This window comes from Sus scrofa, chromosome 5 (genome assembly GCF_000003025.6).
Source record: "Sus scrofa isolate TJ Tabasco breed Duroc chromosome 5, Sscrofa11.1, whole genome shotgun sequence".
Classification (NCBI taxonomy): domain Eukaryota; kingdom Metazoa; phylum Chordata; class Mammalia; order Artiodactyla; family Suidae; genus Sus; species Sus scrofa.
In genome coordinates this window covers 54,276,854-54,294,649 of record NC_010447.5, presented here as the reverse complement: position 1 = coordinate 54,294,649, position 17,796 = coordinate 54,276,854, and the positions used below count along the sequence as shown (strand labels likewise).

General features: G+C 39.3%; 1 protein-coding gene across 1 annotated transcript in view; it reads right to left on the bottom strand.

Moving 5' to 3' along the window:
- PLCZ1 (phospholipase C zeta 1) overlaps positions 1–17,796 on the bottom strand; it is a 194,849-nt gene that overhangs the window by 157,908 nt on the left and 19,145 nt on the right. The gene's annotated exons all lie outside the window — the stretch shown is intronic.

Genomic DNA, 17,796 nt, shown 5'->3' with positions numbered 1-17,796 from the left:
TACTTAACATTAGATTTTTCATCAGTAAAATAGAGAAAATAATATTTATTAGAAAATAAATTAATACCTGCATATAGAAAATGTTTGATAAATCATAAACAAATGGATGGAACAGTTATATTTCTACATAACTGCATAACACTGCTGCTCAGTTACATGTATATATATGTTCAATTACATGTGTAGGTGCTCAATTACATGCATATCTCTACAACTCGAATAGAGATGCCTGAAGAAAGGTCCTAATTAGTGATTACTGGTTATTCCAGTTGCATCATCAAGTGGTTGATGACACCTTCCCAGGCATAGACATGATGCCCATCAGAAATTAGTGTCCAAAGCTGAGTCTTTTAGATTTAAGCCTCTTGCAGCTACAGCAAGTGTCCCAACAGTAACAGCTTTTTATTGTATTCCATGATTCATTGAACTGTGTGTAGAGACAACCCCTACACACACACACACACACACACACACACACACACACACACAACAGTAATGTGGCCAAAAAACTAGGTTCTGCCATCAGACCCAGACTAACATTTCTGTTCTACTTATTAGCTAAGAGGCTGTGGGCAAGTTAAACTCACTAAGCTTTAGTTTTTACTTGTTAAATGGAGATAATATCTACTTTGAGGGCTGGTAAGTAGAAAAACAAATGAGACTGTGTATGTAAATCACTTTCCATGCTTGACATATACAAAGCATTCATCAAGTAGGAGCTTCCATTATTATTTTGCTACTGTTAATATTTTATCACCCCAAATACAGAGAAATTTTCCATTAAGAGGGAGACATAACATTGGTTACAAAATTATTTGCATGTAGTTATGACCAAAAAACAGCTTAGCAGTTTTAATCTTTTATGTAATTTCTACAGCTGCAGTTGCCATCTAGTATGCTCTGAAACCAAAAATGTTGATAAATTTGGATCAATTTGTATTGTGCCTAAAAGCTCAAAGAGCTAATTAGGTAAGAGGCTGCCATGATTCTTCCAGATGACTGGGTTAAAGTGACTGGCTGTTCAGGTGGCATTATTACTAAAAATGGTGATAATTATTAAACCCTTTAATGTCCCATAATTACAAATGAAGCTGCCACTAAAATATCACATCAAAAAAATTTTGTATTTTTGCTTATGAATTTCGTTTCTTTGTTCACCGTCATGCACAGTCCACAGATGTCGGTACTCATAATGGTCCTTCTTTTCATGCATGTTTTGCTTTGAACAATTTCTTCCAGCACATTTGGTTGGAAGGTAATAGGCCTGTATCATATTTCTACACGCCTTAGAAGGAAGGGAAGGGACTTAGAGGGAAAGAATGGAAAACCTCAACATGTTCAACAGCAAAGAAAGAGGAGCAAAAGAAGTTTTATCAGCAGCCTGATACCTTATAAAAGATTCACTTGCCTGTAAATGTTGAAGAAAGAGACCTTGGTCCTTTAAGTGATTCTACAGGCAATTGTGAGGACAAGTCAAATAGTACAACTGATTCCCATCCAGAGGGAAATATCTGAATATAAAGGAAGCCAAGCTTGGTTTGGAAAAATATAAAAAGGAAATGTAATGTAATCAAGTCTACTTGGATATTCTCCAGGCTCAATTCTATGTCTTTGTGGTAGTGATTTTATTAGTCATTTGTATAGAGCTACAAACCAAATACTCACTCAGTGTGTATTCTTTAAAAGCCTACCTACACTAGCTTCTTATTTCACTTTGCAAAAAAAAATTTTCAACTTCTCTTTTGAAGATTTAATCTCTGAATAAAATTATGGAAGACAGCTCAGATGCTCTGACAGAAAAAAAAATGCTTTACTTTATTATCTAGCATCGAAGTAGTTATATCAGCATCCTGTTTTCAATGTATAATAACTTCATTCAGTAAGCCTTTCATTCAATAAGTATTTCCTGACTGTCCTCTAGTTATGCATGTCCTTATTCATGAAACCAGACCTAATACGATGGGCTACCTTACTATTCCAAGGCTAAAGCCCTTCCCAAGAGTCTTGATACTTTCTGAAGTGCATAACTTCTTCTACCAACTACTATTCACCTGGTATAAGTTTGAAGAAAGTCTTGATGTATCTTCATCTCCTGTACCCCTGAGTGTCAGAGTGAATAAAGCGCAAGATAAGAAATAACAGAAAAGGTTCTAGAAGCTGAGGCTCCAAAACGAGGAGAGAGAATAAAACACTGATGCAGATCATTCAGTCACCAACTCCCTTCCTATTAAGTACCCACGGGATGTGGAAGCAAGCCAATGGCTTGAAAATTATCTTAAAAGTGGTCCAGGAAAATCATACTCACTTGATGAAATGCAGAGAACACACAGTTTCTGGTGAAGAAGCAGAATTTCTGAAGGTCTTACCTTTTCTCAGAGAAGAAAAAAGTAGAAACACTAAGTCTTTTGTGATCCTTGTAGGGTCTTCAAAATGCTTTATAAAATTACTTCTGTTACAAGTAAACATTGTAAATAAACTTATTTATAAAACAGAAATAAACCCACAGATACAGAAAACAAATTTATGGTTTCTAAAGGGGGGTGGGAGAAAGAGATAAATTAGGAGTTTGGGATTAACAGATACACACTGCTATATATAAAATAGATAACCAACAAAGACCTACTATACAACACAGGAAACTATGCCCAGTATTTTGAAATAACCTATAAGGGAAAAGAACCTGAAACAGAATAAATATATACATGTGTGTATGCATATGTATATACGTATATATATATGTATATATGCATATACATGTAACTGATTCACTTTGCTGTACACCAGAAAATAATACATTATAAATCAACTACTCTTCAAGTTAAAAAATATTTTTAAAAAAACAAGTAAACATTGCTTTCAGTAGCTGATTAGAAGTCCATGAGTGATGCTTTGATGGTAAGCCATGCTATTCATTAATAATGTATGTGGTACTCAGTTCCTAAAACCTTTTCCCTAGTGGCATAAAGATTTTTCTTAAGTGATTCATTTCAGAGTTCTCATTATTATCTTTTATGACCTTAATGAACATCAGTGCCTACTTATAGTTGTGGCAGTTACTGTCAAATGCTCTATGTATGCAAACAACTAAATTGAGAGAAATGTTTAATTTCTGAGGTTCTACTTAGTATCCAGCCAGAGGTATTTAATAAATGCCTAAAGAAGATCTACCCCACAAATTTTAGGCTTCAGAATGAGAAAGAGATTAATATATACATGCATAACTGAATCACTTTGCTGTATTCCTGAAACACAAGACTGTAAATCAACTATATTTCAATAAAAAAGAAAAAATTTTTTAAAAGAATGAGAAAGTTTATAATTTTCAATTCCAAGTTAAAAGTGCACCTAAGACTGTTGCTTCAAAGTCTTCTATTATGAGAAAAATCTTCTATTATATATATAATATATATACATATATATATATGTATAACTGGCTCACTTTGCTGTACAGCAGAAATTGACAATATTGCAAATCAATTATAATAAAAAAAAGACTGGGGGAAAAAAACAAAATCTTCTGTTTTAGAGATATAAATCTTCTGTTTCAGTTTTATAAATGAATTATTATTTTGGTTATATTTTGTGTTCCTAAAATATTCCACTTAGTCATAAAACATGTTTTTTTAAGAATGTAGAATTCATTTTTCATATTTTAAACAACTCCAAGCTTAATAAAGGTAATGTCTGTGCATTTACCTCATTTATTTAAAAATTTATTGTGGCTTAGAAAGTTCTCTCCAGAAAACAGGAAATTATTTTCAGGATTGAGCAAGGAATTCTCAACTATATGTACCCTTCCAGCCATGTTGGCAAGTGTTTAGCTTGCAGTTTCAAGCCCTTCCTGATCCAAAATCAATAGTGACTTATGTTTAAAAGTAAGCATCTCAGAGGCATAAATTAGAAAAATATAAGGAAATATGACCTGAAAATATCTGGCACACATTTTTTTTTCCTTCTCAGAAACTGAGTGTGCTATATGGACATGAACAAAGAAATTAATTTAGCGCAGCAGTTATTAAGTTAGAATCAAAGGCAGCTCTGAAATTGTATGACAAAGTATGAGCATGTATATGTGGGTTGGGTAGGTAGAGAGAAAGGATAACAGAATAGAGATGGAGTAATTTCTATACATCAGACTTTGTTCAGGGCACTGGAAATACAGGACAGTATTCCTGATAATATGCCTGGCCTCATATAGAGTATATTCTTGTCAAGGAATACAGGGAGTAAGACAGAAAATAAATAACTAAATTACAGAAATATATCCCCAATTGAGGACTGAATTCGATTTATGTTCAAAATAATGATACCTCAAAATCAGAGATGGCCAAAAACGAGGCCACTGTGAGTATGAGCTGAAAAGACAGCTGACAGTTTTAGGAAACCAAAGACTAGGCTTTTGGAATTACTAGATACAACACATAAAATAACATGCATAAAATGTTAAAATCTTTTCAAATACATGGTCCCAAAAATGATCAAGGAAGAAGTAACAGAAATTGCCATGAAGAATTATGAGACAATCCACATTTAGAAATAAAACATTAACAGGCTGCATATGGAGTCTCAGCGAATGAGTGGGGCATCAAAACAGAGTGAGTTGATAAACTGGAAAACAGATTTGAAGGCATTACCTAAACTGCCACCTTTATAAAGAAAACAAGAACTATACAAAAGAATGGAGAAATGAAAGATTCTAGCATGCATCTAATGGAGTCCCAGAAGGAAAGAAGATTTTTTTTTTTTTTTTTTGTCCTTTTGCCTTTTCTGGGGCTGCTCCCATGTCATATGGAGATTCCCAGGCTAGGGGTCTAATCAGAGCTGTAGCCACTGGCCTACACCACAGCCACAGCAATGCGGGATCCAAGCCATGTCTGCGACCTACACCGCAGCTCACGGCAACACCGGATCCTTAACCCACTGAGCAAGGGCAGGGATCGAACCCGCAACCTCATGGTTCCTAGTCAGATTTGTTAACCACTGAGCCACGACGGGAACTCCAGGAGAGAACATTTTGAAATGCGGTACAGATAGATCTGAGAAGACAATCAGCGGAAAAACAAAAACAAAAACAAAAACAAAAACTTCAAAACAGATAAAGGAGATATATATCCAAACAGGATAGATAAGTGAGATCCTCACTGGGGCATTTTTTATAAGGCTACAGAAAGCTGAAAAGAGGAAAAGAAACTTTGAAGCAGATGGTGAGAAAAAACAGATCATTTAACAGGAATATTAATTATACTGATAACCAACCCCTTGTTGGCAACAATGGAAGCCAAAGACTGAGTGAGCATTACTATCTTCAAAGTCTGAGAGAATGTAACTGTCAATCCACAATTGAGAATACAGCAAAACTCTCATTTCAAAAATGGGAGTAAAACGAAGATATTTTCAGATGAACAGAAATTGAGGGAGCTTAACACCAACAGACCTTCACTGAAGGAACTTTTAAGTTATGTACTTCACAAACAAGAAAAATGATCAAATGATCCTATAAATGTTTTACACAGTTAAATAACATAGATTTTTGTGGTGATAGTTGCCCAGCTCTGTTAATATATTAAAACCATTGAATTGTACATTTTGCATGGGTAAATTGTGTTGTTCAAGAATTACACTTCAAAATACAAATCAAAACTACAATGGGGTACCACTGCACACCAGTTAAGAGTAGCCATCATTAAAAGGTCTACAAATAACAAATGCTGGGGAGGGTGTGGAGCAAAGGGAACCCTCCCACACTGTTGGTGGGAATTTAAATTGGTGCAGCCACTATAAATAGTATGGAGGTTCCTCAAAAAACTAAAATTAGAGTTGCTATATGATCCAGCTATCCCACTCCTAGTCATATATCTGGACAAAACTGTAATTCAAAAAATACATTCACTCCTATATTTATAGCAGCACTACTCTCAATAGCCAAGACACAAAAACAACTTAAATGTCCATCAACAGATGAATGGATAAAGAAGATGTGGTAATCACCACAGTAAGTCTAGTAACCATTTGCCCCTGTACAAAATTTTTGCAATATTATTGCCTGTACTCTTTATGCTGTATATTATATCCCTGTGACTTATTTACTATATAATTGAAGGTTTGTACCTCTTAAGTCCTCTCATCTACCCTCCCCAGCCCCCTCCCTTCTGGCAACCACTTGTTCTCTGTATCTATAAATCTGTTCTATTGTGGACTAAGCCTTTCTTTTGATTAAAGGATAGCTTCCGGTCAGTTTGTGCATCAAGAGAGATATTTGGGGACCAGTGATATTTTGAACTCCATGTATTGAAACCGCCAGCTACTTCCACCAATGCTTGCAATAGTGTGGAAGGAAAATGGGTCTCAGAGGCAGGTATTTCCAAGCTGTGATATTTTGAGCAAATTGCCTAACACATCTGTGCTTCAGTTTCCTTGTTAAAACAAGGATAATACTGGGAGTTCCCTCGTGGCCTAACAGTTAAGGATCTGACATTGTCATTGCTGTGACTTGGGTTTGATCCCTGGCCCAGGAACTTCCACATGCCACAGGGATGGTCAAAAAAAAAGGAGTTCCCGTCGTGGCGCAGTGGTTAACGAATCCGACCAGGAACCATGAGGTTGCGGGTTCGGTCCCTGCCCTTGCTCAGTGGGTTAAGGATCCGGCTTTGCTGTGAGCTGTGGTATAGGTTGCAGATGCGGCTCGGATCCCGCGTTGCTGTGGCTCTGGCGTGGGCCGGTGGCTACAGCTCCGATTGGACCCCTAGCCAGGGAACCTCCATATGCCGCGGGAGCGGCCCAAAGAAATAGCAAAAAGACAAAAAATTAATAAATAAATAAATAAAATTTTAAAATTAAGAAAAAAAAAAGACTGGGGCTGAAATCCTAACACAGGACCATAGAGGCTGTCAACTTTTTCAACTGTGATCAGCCATTCAAGGTGTGGAGGGAGAGAGCATCATCCTTTTCTGAGTTAGGCTCCTGCTGTACACAGAATTGAAACCTCAATCTCTAGACCACTTGGAAAGCACATGTTATTCCCAGAGCATCAGTTTAAGAAATCAGTTTAAGAAAGTGATGCAGAGCCCATTCACAGAGCCAAACAGAGAAGGCTAAATGCAAATGGAAGGCAACACTTTTTAGCTGATTTGAATCTTTGTAGGTTTCCTGTTAGAAAAGTAAGTGCATGAGGTTATTCTTCCCCTTCTGCCATTAAAACACGCTTCTTCCAAAAGGAAAGTCTCCCATTGTTTGACTCACAGAAAATGTTACAATTCTTTACTTATTCTTACTGTACAAAATCCTTGGCTTTCCAGCTAATTCTCAATGTGCATTGTAGCTGGCAAGGCAGTCATAGAATATCTCTATAAAATCACCTGGGAAATGGATCAGTGGGATTTGCTGCACAACAGTAAAACTTGCTGCCACACATCAGGAGGGAACATTGGCCAATTATGGTCCTAAAATGAACTGCCCGCTGCTTCTTCTCCATTTCTTAAGTGAACTTCCTTTCCAGTTTATTTTCCATATGTGACAATTCTAGGCCACCGCAAGCTGTGTGCATTCAGACCACATTTGTTGAAAAAAAAGTGCAATTGAACTTTGCAAACGGAAAAAAAGGAGAGAGATCAACTACTAACCTGGGTCCGCATAAAAAAGAAATGGGCTATTTTTGCTTCTAAAAGCTTTTTTTAAAAAAAAAGCCTTCACTCCTAGAAGCTGCTCTGTCTCTGTAAGCAAGTTCGCTGGCACAGGTAAAGACAACCGAAGGTAAGGGTCCAGCCAGAGGGAGTCTGAAGGATGGAAAGAAGTACAGGGATTTACTCAGGACCGACTCCAAGCCTCCCCTTCTTCCCCTGTCTCCCCAGCCAAAGCCAAGAAAAGGTTTTGCAATCACCATAGTGATTCAGGCAAAAACAAGCCTTGCTGTCTATTTATGCATGAATTCTGCAAGGCCGGCCTGAAATAATATAGTCAAAAGTAGGCCAAAACTTCATAAAAATACAGAAAATGTAAAACAGGCTATTTGGCAGTCCCAGAACCTAGAAATGCCAATGTGTGTGTTCTTTCAGATAATGTGACAAATTTGTGGTTTTTCATTTAGAGTCAGAAAAATCAAAGATGATCTTTCTCCTTGGACAAGTTCTGCTGTAGCTGAATCCCCCACTTACAGGAATAATCCAGGGGGGTGGCCATCAGAATCAGGAGTACAATAGTCATCACCCGATGAGAAGAACTTCCAACTCAACAAAGGCCTTCGAGAGGTGGAAAGGGCTTCTATTGATGGAACTGGACACCCCCAATTCCATCCTGACAGCATCACACTGGTACCCACATTTTCCTCCTCTACATGCTCCTACCACCATCCATCACAGAGGAACTAAGGTTAGGAAAACACAATTCTTAACTTTATAACCAAAAATAATTTTTTAGATAAATACATTGTAATAGTGTTCCCTAATCTGGTACATGAGAAGATTTTAAGTGATACACAAATCAACTCTTTCTGAAATTTTACTTGTACTTTATGTACATTTTTTAAAATAAAGCACATAGAACCTATGATTTCACAAAAACTAGTCATTTAAATAAAGGGTTTTTTTAGAATTTTGAAATGTTTATTCACAGAAACAGTAAGAGTAGCACAAGTATTAAACGTAAAATGGCAAAAATGTGAAGTCTTGTACACATGAGATAGATACGGGGAATGCATATGAGAAGCAAGGATCATGAGGAGATGTGTATGTCTCTAGGGAAGCCATAGGGTCCCGGGCCATTAAAGAGGCACAGAAACTTTCCTATCCCACAGAGTTTGCCGTGGGAAGATGCTCCTCAGCGCCTGGAAGTCCACAACAGTTAATCACTGAACTGGGAGGACAGCTCTCCCCTGCCACGATGAACGCCACCACGCTCCTCTCTCCTGCAAAGCAATAGGCTGGCCTCAACAAGGTAAATAGTGCTTTACAGGAGGGGTCCCTGCAAAGGCTCCAAAGCTTCAGACTGTATTGGGGAGGGAGAAGGCAGGGAAGAAATGGAGATGTGTAAAGAGCTCTTGAGTCAGAAATTAAGCCCTTGGTCTACCTATCTGGTTCTCTCACCCTACACAAGAAACCAGACCTTCCAAGATCCTGGTTCCTTAATTCTCCCTCCCATTAACCCTTCCCCCATCCAGTGTTCCCCGCTTACATTCTCTCACCCTGCCCCCACACACCTTGCCCTCTCACACAGTTCTGATGATGAAGAAAGCCAAGCCCAAGTTACTTCTTCCTACTCTGTGACTCTGTGTGTGTGTGTTTGTGTGTTGGGGGTGGTGCAAGGAGGGGAGTTCTCACTATAAATTAACTAAAATTGTGTTACAAATTTTGCTCTGGATTTCCTTTCAAAGTGAAAGAGAGGGTGGAATTCATTGTGGTTCCTCAGAGGAAGGTTCTCCTAGGTCTTAACTAGTAGGAGTGGCCTTCATATAGAGGTACTCAACCACACTCCCTACAAAGAATGCCACATGGTTTTTCTTTGGCTGTTGCTGACACGGAATTCATCTGTGGAAGCTGAGGCGTGCTTACAAGTGTCCTGCAAGTATGTGGGGGTTTTTTGGTTCTTGTCTTTTTAGGGCCACACCTGCAGCATATGGAAGTTACCAGACGAGGGGTCGAATCAAGCTGCAGCTGTCAACATATGCCACAGTCACAGCAATGCCAGATCTGAGCCGCATCTGTGGCCTAGGCCACAGCTTGCGGCAATGCCAGATTCTTAACCCACTGAGTGAGACCAGGGATCAAACCCACATCCTCACGATACTAGCCAGGTTCTTAACCCACTGAGCCACAATGGGAACTCCAAAGTATGTGTTTATATGTCTGTCCCCTCTGTCTAGACTGTAATTTCTTGAAGGCAGGTTTTATGTCTCATACATTTTCCTCTCTTCACTGTCAAGAATAATACCAGGTTTTCTAAATGTTTGCTAAGTGAATAATCTTCAGAATAGGAACGTCTGAAGATGAAGGAACTGAAATCCTATGTTGAAACAGGGAATATATGTAATTTTCTTTGTGAAATCAACAATTATATTATTTTTCAACTAGAAATATACTGTGGTGCAGTAAACAACACACAGGGGTGTTTTATCCAAGGTGCCCAGAAAACTGTCCATGTCAATCAAAGTTATTATGTTTGTTATAACTTTCCCCTGTGTTCCCCTGTATAAGTTCAGCTTCCAGAGTTTCCATGTGACTATATTTATCCCTCTCCTTCATTTTGGACACAATATGGGCATAGGAACCTATAGGGAAAAAAAGAAATGAAATCACAAGGCAGGGTGACCTAGATTACTTTTTACCTAGATTATCTTTTGGGTCCCTCAGGCCTGCACTATATCTAGGCCACTCAGTCTGAGTGACAAGCAGACCAAAGAATGTGCTAGATTGTCTTTAATTAGTGGTTATATATCATAATGAATCAGTCTTTAAAAAAAAAAAAAAAAGAGGTTCTGGAGAAGTAAGAATTGGAATACGGTCTGCTTAGTGACATGTGCTAAAAACAAGAAGACAAGATGTTTGGCATACATGGAGACACTGTTACATAAGGCTTTTTAAGGATAAAAATACAAGAGATAGTGGGATCGCCCTCTTTCCCTTCCCCCAAGATATATGCACAAACGGCAGGTTCTTATGCAAAATGGTTTGTATGAATTTGCTAAGGTTGCCATAAGAAAATAGCACATACTGGGTGCTTTAAATAACAGAAAATTACTTTTTCACATTCAAGGTAGTGAAAGTTCAAGATCAAGGTGCCAGCAAGCTTGGTTTCTCCTTAGACCTCTCCCCTTGGCTTGCAAATGGCCGCCTTCTCCACTAGGTCCCCACACGGTCTTTCCTCTGTGTGTGCACACTCCTGGTGTCTCTTTGTGGGTACAAGTCTCCTCTTCTTATAAGGATACCACTCAAACTGGCCTAGGGCCCACCCGAACAGCCTCATCTTAATTCAGCCACCTCTTTAAAGTCCCTGTCTCCAAATACAGTCACATTCTGAGTTACTGAGTTAGAAATTCAACATATAAATCAAGGGATGGGGGGAGGAAGATGACACACAATTCTCTCAAAACGTGAGAGCATACAACACTCTGAATTTAAAAGCCATAGTGAAATGAGCCAGAAAGACAAAGACAAATACCATATGATATCACTTATAACTGGAATCTAATATCCAGCACAAATGAACATCTCCTCAGAAAAGAAAATCATGGACTTGGAGAAGAGACTTGTGGCTGCCTGATGGGAGGGGAAGGGAGTGGGAGGGATCGGGAGCTTGGGCTTATCAGACACAACTTAGAATAGATTTACAAGGAGATCCTGCTGAATAGCATTGAGAACTTTGTCTAGATACTCATGTTGCAACAGAAGAAAGGGTGGGGGAAAAAATGTAATTGTAATGTATACATGTAAGGATAACCTGACCCCCTTGCTGTACAGTGGGAAAATAAAAAAAATAAATAAATAAAAAAAATAAAAGCCATAGTGCCTATATTTATACTGAATCACTTTGCTGTACACCTGAAACTAACACAACACTGAAAATCAACTCTACTTCAATTTTTAAAAATAATACTATTAAATTTAAAAGAAAAAAAAAAAAGCCATAGTGCCATCCTAGTCAGCAATTGGCTTGACTTCTCACAGCACAAGCATTTTAGGATCATACTGAGATGAAGGGAAGAACTAAGCAATGAGGAAATTAAAGATCATTCCCCAAGGAAGCCAGAGAAGCTTGCAGATTGAGGATCAAGAGTTTGGATTGGTTAAAAAAAAAAAAAAAAAACTCAAGTTCACACTAGACCTGGGGCAACAAATACAAATGCTTTCTGGTCCAAACAGATAACATCAGTGTGGACTGCAGCCTAGTTTAAAAGGAAAGGGCAAGTAGAGGAGAGGGACAGAGTGTAAGTCATAAAAGGAATCAAATTCAATTTTTTCGCCAATGCATCAGCCAGTTTATGAGCCCTGAACAAGACACTCTTTACAACATACCCAAACGTTTGCTAAACAGACGTCCTTCCCACATGCCCCATGACACTTCATCCTTCTCTCCTTGCTTTCCTCCAACCCTGTAGAGACAAGTTCTCCGGTTTGGTGCCAGCCCAGGGCCTTGGGCTGCTGACCTGAAGTTGGAGTGTTACAACTGCCAACTGTTCCGTTCCCAGTGAGTGCCAGCCGTGAAGGCAGTCACTCTCCCAGGAGTGTGTTCCTGCCTCATTCCCATTCTCCTTGGGCTTGGCTGTCAATAGGGACAGCAGTGTGCTGAGTGAAACTCCAGGACCAGAAAAGTAGAACGTATGCAAACCTGCAGGGTCTATGAAGCACTGAGTCAGAACCAGATGTGCAACATAAATCAAAGATTCATGAAAGCCATGGGGGAGTGTAAACAGGCACATGTGCGATCTAATCGGTGGTGTAGATGAGGGGATATTTTAGATTTAGGAACCCTTTCCAAAAGACACATGCCTACCACTCCCAACCTCCCCACTGAATTTTTATCACAGGTCAGCAGCCAATAGAGTCTCAGGGACTAATGGAATCAGACAGAAGCATAGACTGAAACAATTTGATTAGTCACAGCTACCTTTATAATCCTCTTAGTCTGATAGCATTAGGAAGTAAAATTTATTCCCCTCCCCTTAGGTTTCTTTTCTAAGAGAACAGCTCAGTTAGCGCTCTTGGCCTAGCTTCATTCTTTTAATCACCCTCCTCAAGGGAGTTGGAAAGATTCAACCTACTGGTGAATTTGGGAATAATAACTTGGGCAAGCTCTGCCTTCCGTCCTTGTTAGGAAGCAGATTGTCCAGAGATAGCATGGGTTTCTCTATGACTAGCTCTGTCCAAGAGACGGGGTGGAGGCAGTATCTCTGGCTTGGTCCAAGATGCTGCTTGTCTGTTGGCACAAGCCTGCCTAACTCTGGGGTTCAGGGCTCATAAGGTCACTATGCTAACAGAACCAGAGCCATGTCCTCTAAGTCACTATCAGTATTGAAGGTGGTATTGTGTCCTCCATCTGTCATTCTTTCATTTACTATTTTGTTTAGAGCCCGAGGATACAGAACTCGGCAGTGAAATCAAATCTGGAGAGTCTTTTGTGGTCATAATGACAAGATACAAGATTGCTCTGTGGTGAACCAGAATATCAGGAGTGAATTTAGTGCTGTTTCATAACAGGTAATTTCCCTTATATTGGTATGAGTAAACACAAAGGCAAACACACACACACACACACACACACACACACACACTCACAGACAGCATACGCTGACATACATACAATTTCCTATATCAAAATAGAGCCTGTATGATTTCAAGGCACAAACTAGTGATTCTGTACACTAAATTCTTCACAATACAATCATTTAATTCCATAATAACTACCTGCATATCAAATACCTTTGATATCCATTTCAAATTATAAAACGTAAACTCATTTGAAAACTCATCCTCAAAGACCAAACCATACGTCAAACTTATAGGTTTTTCCTCTAGCCTTTAAAAGTGTTCCAAACATTATCAAAGCCCATTAATTCTTCTGGTCAGTATGCAAACAACAAATGTGCAAATTCTAAGAAATCCAGTTGAAACAGTAACCTTCTTGGTTTAGTCAACAGACAAGACATTACTATGAATAAAAGGCAGAGTAAATTGAGAAATTCACTTGTATCTTTTTTTTTAATCACAAATAAGAAAGATAACCTTCCAGTTTGGGGAAATCAAGTTAACAGTAGGAATGGGGCAATTCTAAAGACAACTCTGATAGACCTTCGTTTGAAAGGCCAAGTCTCCTAAAAGAATGAGGCTGAATTTCGCCCCCTCAAAAAAAAGACATTTTGGAGGCTATGGAGTCCTGGGGTTAAAGAAAGGTGCTTCTCAACATGACTGAGTTTGGGGAGGAGAAGTTACAGATTCCTTATAAAAGAGAGATAATTCCTGCTAAGCACTGTCAAAGTCAAACTCACATGGGAAGGAGGGTGGGAGAGACACTAGGAAGATGAATGTCCCAATGGTCAAGCTTTGCACTGGGACATGCCAGTTTCTGAAAATAAATAAATAAACAAACAAACAAACTGGACCCTGGACTAAGAGCAGCCACATGGCCACAAGGCTGACCACAATGGATATCTCTTTAATTTAAGATCTGAGTAAATCTCTAGGTCTTTGTGGAAAATAAGGGAGTGAGGAGTCTAAATTATAATTGGTATCGCCCTTCTTGACGACTTTGAATGGAAACAAAATAAAGCATATTACACTATATCTATTATACTGAATTGCTTGTTAATTTGTATAACTATGTCACAGAGTACCCTCATTCCACTGTCTGTATGCTGGATTGTGTTTTGTCACCGTGGTGTTATCACTTCCCTCTGAGACCGGGAATAACATCTCCCAGAAATCCTTTTCCATAAACTCCTGGGTGAAAGCTGGCCACAGTGACAGACATGGTAATTGTGCCTAAAGGGCTCCAGCTTTAAGCTCTTTTCCCAGCGTCTAGCTGTGTCAGCCAAGAGTAACCCAAGCCAACCACCAAACACTAGGCAGCATTTCCCACAGAGGTGGCAGCTTCCACAGAGCTCTCCACCAGCTCCACCTTTACATTCTTCCTCAGTGAAATTCTTTTTGCAATTCTGCTTAAAACAGACATTTTGGGGGATTTTCCCAGGGGTTTGGACCTACACATTAATTAACACTTAAGTTTCTGACTTTTGTGGTAGTGACTTTTCCTGATCTTGATTCCTCTCATTCAGACTGTCATTTTCCTGGTTCCTCCTACATGTATATAAGCTCTAATTTCTATGGTAATCCTACCCCTGCCGGTATTTTATTGGTTGTTTTATGAGTGAATGCTGATGGTCCAAGGTTAGTACTGAATGTGGTCTCAGAGGAACAGGATCTTAGGGAGGGGAATACGAAATATTTTTTTCTCTGTTCTAACTGGATATAAAGGCAATAATGACTTAAATCCTGTTAGTAAGTGAGCCAATGGCAGTCCATGACATCCAGTGGCAAAAATCACTTAAATTATTACCTGAAGTCAACCGAGCGCTTATAAAAGTCAAGGCTTTGGGTGACCAAATTGCTGCACCCATCAAACATAGCGGGAAGAAGATGAGAGAGGAAACTCATCTCCTGCACACGAAGGTTCATTATTTCTGAAAAATAAACCTCAAATCTGAATCCGTAGATGATTAATTAAACCATAGCTTTAGGAGGTCTCATGTTAAAATTAAGATACTGACTGGAGTTCCCATTGTGGTGCAGTGGAAAAAAATCCAACTAATATCCATGAGGATGTGGGTTCGATCCCTGGCCCCGCTCAGTGGGTAAAGAATCCAGTGTTGCTGTGAGCTGTGGTGTAGGTCACAGACATAGCTCAGAACTGTTGTTGCTGTGGCTATGGTGTAGGCTGGCAGTTGTAGCTCCAATTCGACCCCTAGCCCGGTAACTTTCATATGCCATGGGTGTGGCCCTAAAAAAATTAATAAAAGAATAAAAATAGAGAGTCCCCACTGTGGTATAGTGGAAGTGAATCTGACTAGTATCCATGAGGATGCAGGTTCAAATCCTGGCCTCACTCAGTGGGTTAAGGATCTGGAGTTGCTGTGAGTTGTGGTGTAGGTCGTAGATGTAGCTCAGATCTGGCGTCGCTGTGGCTGTGGTATAGGCCGACAGCTGCAGCTCTGATTCGACCCTTAGCCTGGGAACTTCCATATGCCTTGGGTATGACTCTAAAAAAAAATCTTTTTAAATAAAATAAAAATAAAGAGGTAATTATTTAAAATGAAGCCATGTTAGTGGGCCCTTTAATCCAGTCGGACCAGTATCTTTATAAGAAGAGACACAAAGGTACACAGCAGGAGTAATGAGCACACAGAGGAAAGGCCTTATGAGGATACAACAAGAAGGCAGCCATCTACAGGTCAAGAAGGGAGACCTCAGGACAAACCAACCAAAACCAACACCTTGATCTTCAACATCCAGCCTCCGAAACTATGGGAAAATAAATTCCTGCTGTTTGAGCCACCTAGTCTGTGGTGTTATGATATCCCTAACAGACTAATAAAATGACCATATTGATTCCTGAAGGAGTTTTAAAAGAAAGAGGAAGGGATAACTCCCATAACTGCCTCTACCTACGAAAAAAGTAAACCACATTCCCAGAAGGCTTGCAAAAATTAGTGCCACCATCAAGGACTTGACGGGTGAAAGCATGATTATTCCTACCAAATATGCATTTAGCTCACCTCTCTGGACTGTGCAGAACATAAATGAATCCTTGGGAATAACAGTGTGTTACTGTAAACTTAGGTTCCAGCTCCGATTGCCACTGATATTCCGATGCGATTTCTTTTCCAGCTGGAGCAAAGAAACACAGACCTGAATTCCTGCTTTTATTTCTTGGGCTTCAGTGGTCTGGGGCAGGTTGAGCTACCCCTCTAAGCTGGACATGTCACTGATCTTGTACCTCCTACCACCAAAAAAAGAGGTACAACAACAACTGAGACTCTTCAGATCTTGGAGTCAACATATACACATCTTTTGTACAGGGCTGCTCTGACCCATTTACTAAGAAATCTATAAAATGATCCATTTTGAGTGGGAGCCAGAGGAAGAGAAGGCTCTGTGAACCAGATGCAATTTATCTCGCAAGCTGCTCTACTGTTTGGTCCACATGATCCAATAGATCCAATGGTGCTTAAAGAGCTGTTGTAGGAAGCCTGTGGCTGGTCATTATATAGGTGAATCACAATACAGATCTTTAGTATTTTGAACAGTTATCTTTGCTTCAACTTCTACATGTAACTCTTCTCCATTTAACTATTCTCCCTAGCTTATTCATGGATCGTGGATCCTAATAGAAACTGAATGCTTGAACACAAACCACCAATTTACTATTCATCTGAGCTACCCATCAAGAACTAGGTATTTTCTAAATCACCAAATTTGTGAAAATAGGGACCAGTTAGCTAATAAATGAAAAATGGAAGACTACCCTACAGATGGTTTTGTATAAACATGGGTACAACTTAAAAGTAGCTGGTTGGAGGTCTGTAGCCTGAAGATCAAGCAGATCTTTGAGGAGAAAAATGAATATATTCATTCTGCCCGGAAGGAAAGATTTCCAGAGGTACGGATATACACTCAGCCATGGGCACAGGCTAACCATTTCTCTAGCTTACCAGGGACTTGGAAAGAGCAAACTGTGCCATTGATGACAACAAGGTTGAGGAAAAGTTATTTGTACAGACCTCTCAGAATGGGCAAATAGTGTGAAGATATTTATGCCTCACATAAATGCTCACTGAAAAGTAACTTTAGCAAAAAAGGCTCTTACCAATCAAGCAAAAAACATGACCCAAATGTGGAGGTCAGTCACTTTTTCTCCAGTCACTTTTTTCACTGCCATATGGGATCCTATACAAACTGGCAACAGCAACAGGAATGGAGATTAACAAGGGTTCAGGAACCTTTCTCTCAGCAAGGTCAATCTGAGACCATAATCAGCCATCAGAAGGAACCAACACTGAGCCCTCTATATGGCAACTAAGAAGAACTGAAGGAACACTGATTAAGTGAATAAGATCGATCACGGAAGAGGCATCAATTTGTTTCACTTCTTCATGTGGGTTTGCCTTGCCTTCCATACTTCTGGTAAAACTAATTTTCGCAGACTTTACAGAATGCTTTATTTACCATCATAGTTTTCCGAACAGCCTTACTTCTGACCAACGAACTCAATATACAGTGAATGAAATGCGGCATTAGACTCCTAATCAAGGGATTC